The sequence below is a fragment of the Hylobates moloch genome, unplaced genomic scaffold (assembly GCF_009828535.3).
Source record: "Hylobates moloch isolate HMO894 unplaced genomic scaffold, HMol_V3 SCAFFOLD_11, whole genome shotgun sequence".
Classification (NCBI taxonomy): domain Eukaryota; kingdom Metazoa; phylum Chordata; class Mammalia; order Primates; family Hylobatidae; genus Hylobates; species Hylobates moloch.
In genome coordinates, this window is record NW_026652286.1 from 12,294,911 (window position 1) to 12,312,322 (window position 17,412).

At 42.6% G+C, this 17,412-nt stretch overlaps 1 protein-coding gene across 1 annotated transcript in view; it reads left to right on the top strand.

Annotated features, from left to right (window-relative positions):
- Positions 1–17,412, top strand: part of PAMR1 (peptidase domain containing associated with muscle regeneration 1) — a 191,550-nt gene that overhangs the window by 11,563 nt on the left and 162,575 nt on the right. Inside the window, exon 2 of the mRNA XM_032166267.2 lies at positions 482–846. The gene's annotated coding sequence lies outside the window, so the exon portion shown is untranslated. The remainder of the gene's footprint in view (positions 1–481; positions 847–17,412) is intronic.

Consider the following 17,412-nt stretch of genomic DNA (forward strand, 5'->3'; position numbering starts at 1 on the left):
GCATGGCTTTTTAGGATAAGTGAGAGTAGCTGGACTATAGAAGTCTTCCCACCTTGCTTTTCTCATTTGTAAAAATAGGATATTAATGCTTGCCTTGCAGAAGTATTACAAGAATTCAATGAGATTATGGGATTAGATAAAATAGAGCAAGTGAAAAGTTCTAATGCAGTTTCTGGCATATAGTAGGTGCTCAATAAATATTAAAAATCACACATGAAGCTGCATAGAATGTCTGGGAGGACACACACTAACCTGTTAATGGCATTACTCCCCAAGAAGATGTTTGTGTGTGGGGGGCACTTTCACTTTTTTACTGCATATGTTTTTACTTTATACCTCATTGTGGGAATGATGTGTAAGTATTAATGGGTGCGTGGATGCTCACATTAAGAGTTATGATCAGATAGAGAGTACTGATGTGACATTTTTGTACATCTGTCTGTGTGATTGTAAAATCTGTTTTTTGTGGCTTTCTTTTCAGACGGAGTCTCTCTGTGTCACCCAGGCTGGAGTGCAGTGGAGCAATCATAGCTCGCTGCAGCCTCGAACTCCCGGGCTCAAGGGATCCTCCAGCCTCACCCTCCCAAGTAGCTGCGACTACAGGCACATGCCACCATGCCCAGCTAAGTTTTTAATTTTTTTGTAGAGACGTGGTCTCAATTTGTTGCCTAGGCTGGTCTTGAACTCCTGGGCTCAAGCAATCTTCCCACCTTGGCATCTCACGCCTGGGATTACAGGTATGAGCCACTGTGCCCAGGTTGATTGCAAAATTTATACCCACTACTAGTAACAGCATCAATGGAAGCATCAATGGCACCAGCGAACACCAGAATTGAGCAACCCTGGGTATGTAAACAGGAATACCTTTGATCAAGGGTTGTGGGTATAAGATGTCTCAGCTACAGGCACCTTCCATTCAAGCTTTAATATTCCAGGAGGGAGGAATCTGATTAGTCTATTTTAGGACCAGGTTTCCAGCATCGACTCATCCAGCCTTTATTATGTAAGGGAACAGTTCTGTGCTGGACTATGATTCTGCACATGTCCATCCCAACAATTTTGTGTTGTTTGATTTTTTAAAAAGTTATAATCTTGGATTTCTTTGAAAATAATAATGTGAAACCTCTAACAATGGATAAAGCAAGTAGAGCTATACTGTAAGATCTCGACAAAATGTGTTTTGTGCATCCTTTTACAAGGAACCAGCAGGATTCATCATTCATTCATTCATGTGCTTGGTGATACATCGCAGAGTGACACGTCTGCCCTAGGTCTGAATAAATGTTGATTATGATGGCAAACACACCCACACAACAATAACAACACTTGTCTTCTTGACTCCAATGGTCAGCAGATCCGGAATTTCCATAAATTAGTTTTAGTGCTGCCTCTGCAGTTAGGAAGGGAATTTGAGACCTTTACTAGGGTAAAGAAAAGTAATAGAGGATCTTTTGATTTTTCTATCACTAGCTGTCATTTTACAGCTGTCATTTGGGAGGCAGAGAATATGAAGCATACAGAAGGCACACAAAGTATAATCTGTACGTGTGCATGTGCATGTGTGTGTGTGAAAGACAGAGTGAGAGACAAACATGTCATTGCCCTGGGGCAGACTGATTTAGGGCTCTTCTAAGGCGAGCTCAAATCCAGACTGCATTTTCTATGCGGACCATCCGTGTTTCCCGGCAAAGAGGCACCCAGCCAAGGCCCAAGAGGTTGAGGATAAAGTGAGAAGCAGAGAGCTTGGCCAGTTTAAGGGGGGAGGAGGATGTTCTGTGTTCTCTGTAATGCCTCCTGGCAACATCTGTGCCACAGAGGACTTGCTCAGCTAGCTCCCCTCCGGGTCAGTCCGTAAGAGTCCTTTCTAGTGGCAATAAATCCTTCCCTCTGCCGCCCACCCATTCCTTGTGATTTGTGTTTTTTTTTCTTTGGAAGTGGAGTTGGGCAGTTGCTGGGGAAGAGATCAGAAATTACTTATTGGAAGGCAGAAGCCACATCTCTAACAACCAGGGATAGACTAATAACAGAAACCAGTTACCGAGTCTTGCTACATGCCAGGCAGCTCACATAGCCTCACAAACCCTTTCAGGTGGGTTTTATAAGCCCATTTACAGATGAGCAAACCAAGCTTCAGAGACTTGTAAATTGCTTAAGATGATACGACTCTTAAATGGTAGGGCCAGATTCAAACCTGGGCCAGTGTGTCTTCAGGCCACCCGGTCCTGACCACCCATCTGTATTGGAAAGCTAGCTTGAAAGGACCCAAGACTGGCAGCTTTGGTACCCATCCCTGGCTGCTCTGGGACAGGTCACAGAACTGTTGAGTAGTCATAGTCTTGACTACAACAGATTGGAAATTATGATATAATATTTGCTCCCAGAACCAGCATGGTATTAACATCATTTTAAGCCAAGCCTTTGAGTCAGCTCTTTCGTGTATGGTTTGGGAGAACAAGGCACCAGGAACTCTCAGGAGTTCACGCCCAGCCATGGACCCTCTGAGGAGTACTCTTTCTAAGACACCATGGAAAGCTTTTTTTTCGCATTTGCAGCTTCAGATGCTGGTGTTCTACCCTCTAAAGTTGCCGAAACGGGACCATTAGGCGGGATAGTTTTATTGGAATTTAAAATATTGTGAATTTTCTGCTGCCTCTGGCTATAACTGGAGTAAAAGTGACATTGTGTCAGACAATAGCATGCACTAATTAAGTCAGTGGTGAATGTAACAACAGAAATATCACAGCAACAAAATTGGAGTTGTGTTCCAATTGTGTTCAGAGCCCTCCCCCAGCAGGGCAGTTGAGTTTAAACTTCCATTATTTTGAGTAAATGTGGCCCTAAGGAATCATGTAGGGATGGTTTTTTATGTGATCTCAGGGCAGCCCCTCTCTTGTAGTATAGTAACTTTTATAAAGCTATACTGTGCTTTGTTGAACAAGAAAAGTAAAAAATATATTTATTCCTTGAAAAAAGTCTGAGAGGATACATATCTAACTGTTGACATATGTTACCTTGGGAAAAGGAAATTTGAAGAGAAAGGACTTTCTTCCTTTCCTTTTTCAAAAAATTTCTGATATTCCTGGACATCTAAATTCATTATACTCAGCATATATTTTTGAGCAGACTGAAATGATCAAGGGAATGCTCTCAAATGAATAATTCGTGCTTTATGGCATCAGATGATCAAAAGGCAGATAGGATGGGTGACTGTTAAGAAGTTGCCCCGATGGAGCTGGAATTAAGGTAGCAAGAGTGTGGGCTTGAGTGGCAGCAGTGGAGATGGAAAGGAAGGGAGGGGAGTTGAGTGCCATTAAAAACCAGGGGCCAGGGATATCACCTGCATTTGTTTAAGGCTTGCAAAGTGGCACTGTTTGCATGAGGATGGAGCCTAGATACTGGTGCCGAGCTATGGAGGGACCTGAAGGAGCTAGAATTCTAATTATCAGTGAATGGGTGGGTGGGTGGTGGATGGATGGACAAATGAATGAGTTCCTTCATTTAAGCGTCCTTTTTTTTTTTTTGAGACGGAGTCTCGCTCTGTCGCCCAGACTGGAGTGCAGTGGCGCCATCTCGGCTCACTGCAGGCTCCGCCTCCCGGGTTCACGCGATTCTCCTGCCTCAGCCTCCCCAGTAGCTGGGACTACAGGCGCCCGCCACCACGCCCGGCTAATTTTTTTGTATTTTTTAAGTAGAGACGGGGTTTCACTGTGTTAGCCAGGACTGTCTCGATCTCCTGACCTCGTGATCCGCCCGTCTCGGCCTCCCAAAGTGCTGGGATTACAGGCGTGAGCCACCGCGCCTGGCCTTAAGCATCCTTTCTTTTAGGTTTAGGATGAACTCCTTTAGAAGTCTAATTAGGTCCTCGGTTAGGGCAGTATTTCTCATGTTATTCCCTTGACCTGGGCTGTTCTTATCCCAGCCTGAGAGAATTAAGGCCTTTCTAAGTTCTAGGCCTTTTCTGGATGCCTCATTGGGTCACCTAAGTCTTGTTTTTTTTTTTTTTTAACTATAAATATCTCACTTCCAAATTGCTTAAACAATATAGGAGATAGATTTAAGGCACAAGTACCTAGAAGGTCTTCTGGGTTGGGTTGACTTAAGGGCTCACCAATGTCATCCAACACTAGTTTCTTTCAAGCTTCCTGTTATGCTTTTCATACAGCAGCAGCCTGACTTCCTCATGGTGGCAAAATGGCTGCAGCAGTTCCAGCCTTTACTTCCACATTATCTAGAAGGAGATAGAGAAATATTTTTTGCCCCTAGAAGTTCCTTGAAAAAGCTCAGGTCCATTCTCACCCACTCAAATTGCGTCTCATGCTCATACTTGACTGAGACCCTTTGACTGGAGAATGTTGATTGGCTTAGGTTATCTGGGCAAAGCATACTTATGGGGGCAGTGGTGGTGGGATCACCATATCTCACCCATATGGCAGATGCACAATGCGGGTGTGTGTGGAGGGGATATTAGGTAGCTGTCAGGCTCTAGTTTAGGACAATAAAGCAGTCATGACTGGTGTTTGTAGGTGTATGGGGGAGTGGATAAAGTTGAAGTAGGAAAATATCCAAGAGGGGTGAAAGATTTCCCAAACTGAGAAGCAAGACAGTGAGTGGGCTCTAGGCTGGGGGCTGTAGAGGAGAATAATCATGAGAGTGCCTGAGAAAACTGGGCATGTAAAACCAAAGTCCTGGAGTGCTAGACAAGGGGCCTCCAGGATTTTACGTGGTTTTGTGGGAGTGAATCAGTGAAGGAGACACTTTGAAAGACTTCCAGTCTTTCAAAGATCAGTCTTTCAAAGGCTGTCTTGGCATGACAAGGCAGGGAGCTGGGGAGTGGCACCCCATGGCAGCGTGGAGCAGCAGCAGCAGACACGTGGAGGGCCACAGATCCACAGGGGCTCTGGGGGCATTGAACAAGTTTGTTTATGTGTAGCACTTGGAGTGCATGACACAGAGGGCATTCTCAATCGTTGTTACAAGAAGTATTTTTAATTTTAGTTGCTAGGAAGTAGTGAGAAGCAGTAACAGCAAAAGAAACAGGAGGCCAAGTGATTCCGGAGGCATCGTGGTGTGAAAGTGGCAGTTTGACAAACCTCTTTTCTGGGCTCTATAAGCCCCAGAGAAGAGAAGTTTCAAGAGTGCAGTAACTGAACTTCCTTCCAATCTTGTGTATGGGAGTTTGAGCAGCTTCCATTTTATTAGAAAAATAAAGACCTATAGCATTACTTGTGTTGCAAGAGCATGGAACAGCTCCTATCTATAGAAGTGTAAAATTTCACACACACACTTATGTGACACACATCTCACTCTAGCCTCACAACACCCTACAAGTTAGTCATTAATACTGCCATTTGACAGAGAAGGCAGCTCAATACCTCCAGCTTGGAGGTATTAAGTCCGTGGCAAGGTCCAAAGCTAGAATATGGTGGAGTTGGTCTTTGCATCCAACATCCATCTCCCACCTCCCTCTTGCTTTCTCACAGACCCTAAATTTGACCAGTTATCCCACTCTCCCCCATGAAGCCATCTGCTTTAAGGAATATGTGCTCACCCTCACCTCTAAAGGATAGGCTGCATTTTCTCCTGATCTAATTTTGGCCATTAGAAATCTGCTGATGAGATTCTGAGAAAAGTGTTCTCACTTCTGAGGAAGTGCTATGGGAGGAGTTTCCTTCATCTTCCTCTGGTTTTTATTGCATCTGGATGGGACATTTGCAACTGCTGCACAGCCATTTGCCACCAAATCTGAGGGTGAGGCCAATACCCAAGATGGAAGTGCAGGGGTGGAGAGAATCTGGGTCCTTTAGGATTGGACTGAGTCACTAAATAACCCATCCTAGAAGCCTACAGCAGCAGAAACTGCGACTTGCTTTTCCAGTGGGTATTCTATTCTCCTTCAGTAACAGAAAATCTATATTGATAAGTGTAGTAATGTACCCAGATATAAAACCACATTTTCTAGATTTCCTTGTCAATGGAAGTTATGTGACTTTTTGCCCCAACTTTCTTTACTTTCCTGCTTCTTGGAATGTGGGCATGATGGCTAGAATGATAGCAGCCATTATGTGACCATGAAGCTAACTTGAGGATACAAGTTGTATACTGAAGATGGATGGCAGTGCTGAGAGTGTGGGTCCTGCCATACCAGCTATTGAATGTTTTTCTCTGGGTTCCTTTTATGTGAGAGAAATATAGCATTTTCTCTATGTAAGCTAGCAATTTCTAACTTACATAAGCTACTGTTACTTAATGTTTTCTTTTATATGCAGCTTGGTTTAATCCCAACTGAGAAGCCTATATATTTCTGAATTTCCTGTGGGTGAGAACTAATTTTCTTAATGTATAAACTGTTTGGAATTGGAGTTGCTTTTATATGCAATCAATAACATCCTAATTGTTTCCTCATTGAAACCCATATTGTTCACATCTGTACTGTGTATTAACTACAACAAGGGCTGTATTCTTTAGTTCTACATTATTCTTGATTGAAAGATCCTAATATTGGGATCCCTACCATTTTCTACATTTTTTTTTTTTGAGACAGGGTCTTGTTCTGTCATCCAGGCTGGACTGCAGTGACACGATCATGGCTCACTGCAGCCTCAACCTCCTAGGCTCAAGCAATTATCCTGCCTCAGCCTCCCAAGTAGCTGGGACTGCAGGTGCATGCCATTATGCCTGGCTAATTTTTAAATTTTTTTGCAGAGATGGTGTTTTGCCATGTTGCCCAGGCTGGTCTCGAAACCTTGGGCTCAAGTGATCTACCTGCTTCGGCCTCCCAAAGTCCTGGGACTACAGGTGTGAGCCACTGCACCCGACCCCATCTTCAGGCATTAAGAACATTCAGAAAGCCCAAACAAAAAACGAATGTTATGGCTTTGGTACAGCGTTGGTGGAAAATCCAGGTGGTTTCTTCGGCACTTACCCCAGACGATCCTAGTAATATCCTCCCCCCTGCGCAGAGTCTGAATGTTGAATATCCACCTTCAGTTTCCTACTGCCTACTCCTAAGATCCACACACCCCAACCGTGTGGTCTGCCTCCCACACAAATCCTCAGGGAGGAGAGCTTTTAATATCTGGCAAAGCAACTATTGACTCAGGTTTTGTTTGTTTGCCATTAAGTTAGCATTTAATAAATGCAAGATTCTTGGCTTAATAGGCTGGTTACTATGTATTATCAAAATGGCAAATTAATTATTCAAAAACTGTGTTTGAGATATACCAGAGATGTAACCGAGGAGGCCTCTTTGTTCCTAATTTGCAGTAAGCATTGCATTTCTGGCCGGTCAGTATTTATTTCAAGTATAATAATTATCTTGTTAAACCCAAATCTATTAAATTGAAATGAAAGTCAGGAATTAGTGCTGGAGGGTAGGGGAGGGTTTAGTCAGTCGATGTTGCGAGCATCCTAAACCACCAGCCTCATGACTCCCACCTCACCGTGAGGATGCCAAAGCCAGCCCCTAAAGCATAACTGCATTGATAATTGTTCATTATCCAGGGACAGAGCCACCCACTATCCTTGGCCCAAGTAACTCTCCCTTGGATATAAACTTTTAATGTAATGATGAGAAAGACAGCCACTGTTTATCAGTGCCTCTTATGTGACAATTGCTTTACATCCATTATTTCCAGTTCTCACAGCAATCTCAATTTACAGATGAAGAAACTGAGACTTGGAGGGGTTAAATAATCTGCTGAAGGTCACATATATATAGTCAGTCCCTTGGTGTTCACAGGGGATTGGTTCCAGGAATCCCCGTGGATACCAAAATCCACAGATGCTCAACTCTCTTATATAAAATGGTGTAGTATTTGTGTATAACCTACACACATCCTCCTGTATTCTTTAAATAATCTCTAGGTTGCTTCTGTCTAGTGCAATGCAAATGCTATGAAAATAGTTGTTATTACTGTATTTTAAAATTTATATTTTTAATTGCTGTCTTATTATTTTTTATCTTTCCTCCAATATTTCGGATCTGCATTTAGTTTTGAATCCATGGATACAGAACCCACAGATAGAGAGGGGTGACTGATATGTTAATTGCAGAGCTGAGAGTTTGACTCAGGTCATTTGGGTTCCAAAGCCATCCTCTCTGCAGCTGCAGAAACTCTGAGGTCTTGAACATGTATTTTTGTGTACTGCACAGGGGAGACTGTCCCTTGCCTTTCAGCTCAGAACCTGATTACCAGAGCAGTCTGTTTTGTTCTCTGCCCCTCCCCAATTAAGTTCCAGACTTGTTCCACTGTAGCATGGGCATGTACACTTGCCTTCTTCCACTCTCGTGGCTCCACACTGCAGCCATCGGGCCATCATAACTTACCTTTGTGCATCCACTCTGTTTTCCATCCCCATGTGCAGGACTGCAGGGTTTGTCAACAAATTCTAATGAGAAGCAAAAAAATTCCCAAGGAGAAAAAAAATTCCAATGTATCTGAATCAGTTTTCTGGATTCTTTGTTTGTGTCCAAGCCCCTTCAATGCAGGTCTTCGGCCTAGAGCTGAGAACCAGCAGCCAGAGGGTGGAGTAAACAAAAGACATGAACTGGGGACTGCCTGAAGACTTTATTATAGCTCACAACTTAGAATATTGAGATGACTAGTTATACCCACAGAATGATATTGCAGAGTACCCAGGCCACATGGTTCAAACAAGCTGACACAAGGAAATTCTGTTTGGGCTTCTACTTATGGGAGCCAGGCCATTCACTCATTCATTTCATCCATTCATTTATCCAACACATATTTGTCATTTGCCTGCTTTGTGTCAGGCACTGTTGTAAAGCATGAGGTCTCTGACTTTATATGAGATGTCCTGGAATCCCAAGGGTGGGGCAGAGGAAGAAGCACTGGCCAGAGTTAGAAGAACTGGGTTTGAGTTAGCATGACCAACTTTTCTGGTTTGCCAGGGACTTTCCCAGTGTTAGCACTGAATGTCGCGTATCCTGGAAAACCCCTCAGCAACTGGGGAACAGTTGGTTGCCCAGGTTTGAGTGCCAGCTCTGCTATCTACTTGTCCATTAGTCAATCTATATTTTGTGAGTACCTATTAAGAGCCAGGCAGTGTGCCAGGCTGGGAAACAGCAGTAAGCAAAGAAGAGTCCCTGTGCCCAAGGGATCCCCTGTCAGTAGGAGTAGACATCCCAAGCAGACACAAATAACTTAAGGTGTGTCTAAGAGCCATCAAGAAGATAAAATAGGTGCTGTGATGTAGAGTGACTGCATATGAGAGGGGCTGTTTTAGCTAGGCAGGTCAGAGAAGGCGGTAGCAGGGGGTGACAATAAACAGAGCCCTCAATGAGAGAAAAAGGACAGCTATGTACAAATTTTGGGGGGAAGTTTTCCGAGCAGAAAGATCATCAAGGGCAAAAGCCCTGAGATGGGAACAAATCTGCCAGGTTTGAGGGTCAGAAGGAAGGTTAGTGCGAATAGAAAGAGAGGAGGAAAGAGATGGGGAGGGGAGGAGAAAGGGGTTGGAGAAGCAGGCATGGGCAAGATGATGGAGGGCCTTGGGCTCTGCAGTAAATGAGTAGGTGGGGCTGCTAGCTGGAGTATCTAGGTGGTAGCTTCTACACTAAGATATCTTAGGTTTCTTTCATGGTAGTGGCAGTATATTAAGAGGGCAAGCCCCAACATACAGGCACTTATCCACCTCTGTTGATGTCTCATTTGGTGATATTCCATTGGCAAAGCAGAGCTCATGGCCAAGCCCAGCATCAGTGGAAGGGTATAGGTACAGGAAGATGGGATTCATTGTGGACAATCAATGTAACAATCTGCTACAGGAGGCTATGAATGGGTATTTATTATTATCCTCAATTATAGGTTTTGAGGCTGAGTAGTATTCCTGCACACACACACACACACACACACACACACACACACACACACACACACAACACACACACACACACACACACACACACACACACACACACACACACATATATATCTCACAGTTTCTTTATCCAGTTGTTGATGGGCATTTGGGCTGGTTCCACATTTTTGCAATTGTGAATTGTGCTGCTATAAACATGCATGTCCAAGTATCTTTTTTGTATAATGACTTCTTTTCCTTTGGGTAGATACCCAGTCATGGGATTGCTGGATCAAAGAGTAGTTCTATTTTTAGTTCTTTAAGGAATCTCCACACTGTTTTCCACAGTGGTTGTACTGGTTTACATTCCCGTCGGCAGTGTTGCTGAAACCCTATCTCTACTAAAAATACAAAAATTAGCCCGGTGTGGTGGTGGGCACCTGTAGTCCCAGCTACTTGGGAGGCTGAGACAGGAGAATTGCTTAAACCTGAGAGGCAGAGGTTGCAGTGAGCCAGGACTGCACCATTGCCCTCCAGCCTGGGCAACAAGAGCAAAACTCCGTTTAAAAAAAAAGAAATAAAAAAAAAAGAAGTGTTCCCTTTTTGCTGCATCCACGCCAACATCTATTGTTGTTTAATTTTTTGATTATGGTCATTCTTGCAGGAGTAAGGTGGTATTGCATTGTGGTTTTGATTTGCATTTCCCTGCTCATTAGTGATGCTGAGCACTTTTTCATATGTTTCTTGGCCATTTGCATATCTTCTTTTGAGAATTGTCCATTCATGTCCTTAGCCCAGTTTTTGATGGGATTGTTTTTTTTCTTGCTAATTTGTTTGAGTTCCTCGTAGATTCCTCGTTAAATTCCTGTAGAGTCCTTTGTCAGATGTATAGATTGTGAAGATTTTCTCCCACTCTGTGGGTTGTCTGTTTACTCTGCTGACTGTTTCTTTTACTGTGCAAAAGCTCTTTAATTAAGCCCCACCTATTTATTTTTGTTTTTGTTGCATTTGCTTTTGGGTTCCTGGTCATGAAATCTTTGCCTAAGCCAATGTCTAAAAGGGTTTTTCTGGAATTTTTATGGTTTCGGGTCTTAGATTTAAGACCTTGATCCATCTTGAATTGATTTTTGTGTAAGGTGAGATATGAAGATCCAGTTTCATTTTCCTACATGTGGCTTGCCAATTATCCCAGCACCACACTGAACAGACCAATAACAAGGTTGAAATGGTGATAAAAAAAATTACCAAAAACAGAGTCTAGGACCAGATGGATTCACAGCTGAATTTTACCAAACATTCAAAGAAGACTTGGTACCAATCCTATTGACACTATTCCACAAGATAAGGAGGGAATCCTCCCTAAATCATTCTATGAAGTCAGTATCACCCTAATACCCAAACCAGGAAAGGACATAACAGAAAAAGAAACTATAGACCAATATTCCTGATGAACATAGATGCAAAAATACTTAGCAAAATACCTGCTAACCGAATCCAACAGCATATCAAAAAAATAATCTACGATGATCAAATGGGTTTTATACCAGGGATGCAGGGATGGTTTAACATACACAAGTCAATGAATGCAATACACCACATAAACAGAATTAAAAACAAAAATCACATGATCATCTCAATAGATGTGGAAAAAGCACTTGACAAAATCCAGCATTCCTTTATGATTAAAACCCTCAGCAACATCGGCATACAAGGGACATACCTCAATGTAATAAAAGCCATCTGTGACAACCCCACAGCCACCATAATACTGAATGGGGAAAAGTTGAAAAAATTCCCTCTGAAAAGTGGAACAAGACAGGGTGCCCGCTCTGACCACTTCTTTCCAACACAGTACTGAAAGTCCTAGCCAGAGCAATCAGACAAGAGAAAGAAATAAAGGGCATCCAAATCAGTAAAGAGGAAGTCAAACTGACACTGTTTGCTGATGATATGATTGTATACTTAGAAAACCCTAAAGACTCCTCCAAAAAGCTCTTAGAACTGATAAATGAATTCACCAAAGCTTCAGGATACATACTTAATGTACACAAATCAGTTGCTCTGCTATACACCAACAGTGGCTAAGACGAGAATCAAATCAAGAACTCAACCTCTTTTACAGTAGTTGCAAAAAAATAAATAAGTAAAATACTTAGGATTATACTTAACCAAGGAGGTGAAAGACCTCTACAAGGACAACTACAAAACACTGCTGAAAGAAATCATAGATGACACAAACAAATGGAAACATATTCCATGCTCATAGATGGGTAGAATCAATACTGCGAAAATGACCATACTGCTAAAAGCAATCTACAAATTCAATGCAATTTCCCTCAAAATACCACCATTATTCTTCACAGAACTAGAAAAAAAAATCCTAAAATTCACATGGAAACTAAAAAGAGCCTGCATAGCCAAAGCAAGACTAAGTAAAAAGAACAAGTCTGGAGGCATCACATTACCTGATTTCAAACTATATTATAAGGCTATATCACCAAAACAGCATGGTACTGGTATAAAAATAGGCACATAGACCAATGGAACAGAATAGAGAACTCAGAAATAAACCCAAATACTTATAGCCAACTAATCTTCAACAAAGCAAACAAAAACATAGAGTAGGGAAAGGACACTCTCACTTTTTAAATGTATGGGGCCTAGAGTGAATGAATGCACATCACATTTGTAGGGATGACCCTTTTTGTCTTGTACCATTTAATAGATATGCATGCACCTTTGTGGGACAAATTGTTCTTTTTTTAAGTCATCTTTTTAGCATTCAATTACAAGAAGAAAATGGCCAAGCAGGCAGAAGAGTTCTGTATTATTTAATCCATCCATCTCCTTCTCTGGCTTCTGGCAAGGGAGGCTGCTGTACTACTTCTTTCCCACCAATCAGTAGATCGATGAAAATAGGAAGTTGAGTGCTCTCCCTGCCATTGCCATCAGAAATCTTGTAGCATCTGACAGACTGAGACACATTGCTTCTCTCTCAATAAGGCCTGCATTGTTGACAGTATCCAGGCAACATGATTGAGAGGGAAGCTGGACAGTCTGTCAACTTGGCCTTCACAGGGCTATTAGAGTGAAGCAAGAGATAAAATGTATTTTGTTTTCAACAAGGTTCCATGTCTGTCTTATATGATCAACTCCAAAACATACCATGAAATATGACTTCTTATTATCCCTACTTTTAGAGCACTTAGAAACTGTTAGGCGAGGTGGAAGTAAAGAACTGGGTGTAACCAGCTGCAGCAGCTTACGCTTGTAATCCCAGCACCTTGGGCGGCTGAGGCAAGGAATTGCTTGCGTCCAGGAGTTCAAGACCAGCCTGGGCAACATAGTGAAATTCTGTCTCTGCAAAAAATAAAAAACTAGCTGGGCATGGTGGCTCATGCCTGGAGTGCCAGCTACTTGGGAAGCTGAGGTGGGAGGATCACATGAATCCTGGAGGTTGAGGTTGCAGTGAGCTGTGATCGCACCACTGCACTCAGCCTGGGTGACAGAACGAGACCCTGTCTAAAAAAAAAAAAAAAAAAGAAGTGAGTGTTAATTTTTCCTGAGTATTATGATGCTACTCTTTCTGAGATCACTATTTGTGGTAGATAAGATAATGCCCTCACACCCCAGAGTTATGAATTCTGCTGCTATCGTGTACGCTTAATGCCTTCCATAGGCACTAGAAAGGCACTTTAACCATTGACCATTATTCAAGGATCCATTGAAAATTAGAGTATATGTTTCCTATTGCTGATGCCCTGACCTAATCCCTGGAATCTGTGAATATGTTATGTTATATGGCAAAGGGAAGTGCAGGTTGCAGACGAAATTAAGGTTGTTAATCGGCTGACTTTAAAATAGAGAAAGCATCCTGGATTATCCAGATGGGATCAATGTAATCACAAGGGTCCTTAAATGTGGAAAAGGAAGGTAGAAAAGTCAGAGTGGCTGAGAAAGACTCAGCTGGCCATTGCTGGCTTTGGAGATGGAAGAGTGTCATAAGTCAAGGGATATGTGGAGCCTCTGGCAGCTGGAAATCAAAAGAAAAAGGATTTACCCCCATAGCCTCCAGAAGGAATGCAGCCTTGCTGACACCTTGATGTTAGCCCAGTAAACCCATTTCAGACTTCTGACTTCTAGAAATATAACATAATCAATTTGTTTCATTTTAAGCCACCAAGTTTGTGGCAATCTGTTATGGCAGAAATAGGAAACATATACTCTACTTTTCAGTGGATCCTTGAATAATGGTCAACGGTTAAAGTGCCTTTCTAGTGCCTATGGAAGGCATTGGCGTACACGACAGCAGTAGAATTCGTAACTCTTGAGTGGGGATATTACCCCATGCTTCATGTTCTGTAGAAAACCATATTAAAGCTACATTGCTTGTCTAGCCTTATACCAGAGGGACTTATCTGATTGGTGAGGCTGAGTAACAATTACTGAGCATGCTCTGTTCATGCATTAATTTATTTACTCGAGATTTTGTGGCCTGGTGATTTGGGCAGGGTTCAGCTGAGATTGTTCATCTCCATTCTGTGTGGTGTTTGTTGGGTTCACTCACATATGTGTCGTCACTTGCCATGTTGATTGGTGTTGCCTGATCCTGGATGATGTAATTTACAGGCCTAGCAGTTGGCTGAAGTGTCAGCTGGGGCACGTTGGTTTTTATCCACAAGGCCATTCCACTGGTTTAGCTAGCTTGGGCTTCTTGACTTGGTAGGTGAATTTTGAGAAAGAGAATGCAGAGGTTGCTTGACTTAGACCTTGGCTCAGAAATTGCTTAACATCATTCTGCTTCTTTCCATTGGCCAAGGCAAGTGATGGGAACAGTAGCAACCCCACATTGCTGGGGGCATATATACAGGGATGGAAGGCATTTGTAGCTCTCTCTCTCTCTCTCTCTCTCTCTATATATATATATATATATTTTTTTTTTTTTTTTGCTGTTGTTGTTGTTGTTGTTTTGAGATGGAGTCTTGCTCTGTCGCCCAGGAGGGAGCGCAGGGGTGCGATCTTGGCTTACTGCAACCTCTGTCCCCCGGGTTCAAGTGATTCTCCTGCCTCAGCCTCCTGAGTAGCTGGGATTACAGGCATGCACCACCACGCCTGGATAATTTTTGTATTTTTAGTAGAGATAGGGTTTCATCATGTTGGTCAGGCTGGTCTCGATCTCCTGCCCTCATGATCCATCCCCCTTGGCCTCCCAAAGTGCTGGGATTACAGGCGTGAGCCACCGTGCCTGGCCAGCAATGGTTTTTTAAGTGTTATACTCTCTGTGGCTCCCTTTCTAGGTTAGATGGCCTGAAGCTGGTATATGTTCTGCCTTCTGTTCCTGCCCCTTTCATGTGGTGAGTCTGCCAAGGCAAGCTCTGCCCTCAAGAGGAAAGGCTTCCAGTTGTTTAGCTGCTGTGGCCGTGAAAAGGTGGCTAAGTATAACTCAGTATGGAATAGAAAACTCATTCAGGTCACAGGGACAGTTTCCATTCACCAGACCAGGTAGCCAGTATTACCACTATTATTAGGACCGCTGATTCCTTTGTATACTTCTCAATTGCTTCAGAACATGGAGGAGAGAAAGGCATGATTAAGTAACACCTCAAGAACTTAGCAATAACCATCTGAAGGATACAGAGAAATAACCAGTGACAAGAAGGGGAAAGTTCAGGAAGGACAAAACTGGGACGTTATTCTAAAAGTGAAGGTACACATTCTACCAATATAAATGATGAAAAAGGATGCCCAAGGAAAATGGTCTTTGCCATCCTTATGGACTAACTGTAATATGTCCAATAATTAGGATGTTTAAAATATGTTGACAAAATTCTGGAAAGCATTGGCTGGTTTTGCACTTACATTCTGGTGAAGTTATTTTCTCCCTGTAATTGATATTTGGACCGTTCTCCTGAGACAGGAATGGGACATAACATAAACTGTGATATAGTCATTTAGACATTTCAATTCTTTCTATGTCATCTTTTTGTAGACAACCCAAAGGAATATGTATTGCATATACACATAAACAGACGTGTTTTCACTATTGTTGTGGATGCAATTGATAATGGAAACAAGAAATGAAGGGTCTCTGAAGATGAGTGAGATTTTTTCAGTTCAGTCCAGTTAGTGAAGTCCAGTTCAGTTCTGAACTTAATCCAGAAGTTGTTATTTTTCCACAAAAATGACAGTGAAAAATCAGAGTTACATGGGAGCTCTCGTTTTGCAGCTACGGAAGCAACAGCAGCAGCATGGAGAGAAGGCATTGGTGTGTGGCCACACGCAGCTTTGGGGTTAGAGCAGGCAATAAGGAAGCAGTGCATTATAATGGGAGGAGCATGGGCTTTGGTTAAAGATAGACCCATGTTTTTGACTCCTGTCTTTGCAAATTACTCACTTTCTAACCTTTCCTGCTTTCATTTCTTCTGTAAAATGGGGCTGATTGCCCTCATCTCATGACTATTGTAAGGATTAAATAAGCTATATTTCAAATGTCTACTCCTGTGCCTTGCACATTGTATGCACACAAGAGTGATGACCATACAGAAATGAAATTTGCAGAATTGGTGAGGGGAATTGTGATTCAAGCCCTTGCATGGATCTGAGCAGTAGCTAGTAAGAACAGAAGTAGCTAGGGTGGTAGAGATAGATAGATAGATAGATAGATAGATAGATAGATAGATAGATAGATAGATAGATAGATTGTAGAAAGCTCCATATTTTTAGGGATGCATTTTTAGCAAGTACATTATAAGAGATAGTATTAGAACTAACTTTTCACTTTCAGATAATTCTCAAGAAATAATAGGTCTGGTTGGAAAAGCCACGGACTAGTGTGACAGGGCTAAGGGGATAAAAGAATAATGTAAGATGACAACAGAATAGGCAGAACTGGACCACACTTGGGCACAGAGAGCTCTCCAAGCTGATTTTGAGTTGTGTCATACCCATGGCAGAGGCAGTATTGGTCCCCATGGGCTACCCTCCAATCTTTCCTCTTGTCGACTTGGCAAGGCTGGGATCTCTTCTGAAAACCTCTGCTCTAACATCTCCTAAAGTGTCTCAGTGTAATAGGTAAGGAAACTGACAAGAGCAGGGACAAGGGCACACTCTCCCTGTTGAGCCCCTCAGTTGGCCTAGCAACACCTGGGAGAGGCCACTCCCTGGCTTAGCTCTTTCATTCATAAATTAGGATCCCTGGTGCCTCTCCCAGTTCTTCTTTCTGCAACCTGCTATAGCATCAGGAGGAGGGAGGGACTCAAGCCATCTTTCTACAACTCAATGCTCATATTTCTGGCTTGTTATCACAGTGATGTATCCTTAGGGAAAGTGAGTCACATCCTAGAAGTAGCTGGCATTCTTGGAGCCATCCCTGACTTTCTCTCTCCCAACAGGGTGGGAGAAGAGCACCTCTCCTTCCAAGGCATGGAGGCAAGAAAGGCTTCCCCTTCTCGATCCTCTGTTATGGCTACAGCTTTACACACTAGAGCTCAGGTGTGCAAAACCAGAAAGGAGCTTCTTTTAATAATGGATTGTCTTCTGCTCTGAAGCCCCCATAGGAGTAGAGGGAAAAACACAAATAAAAATACACATGCC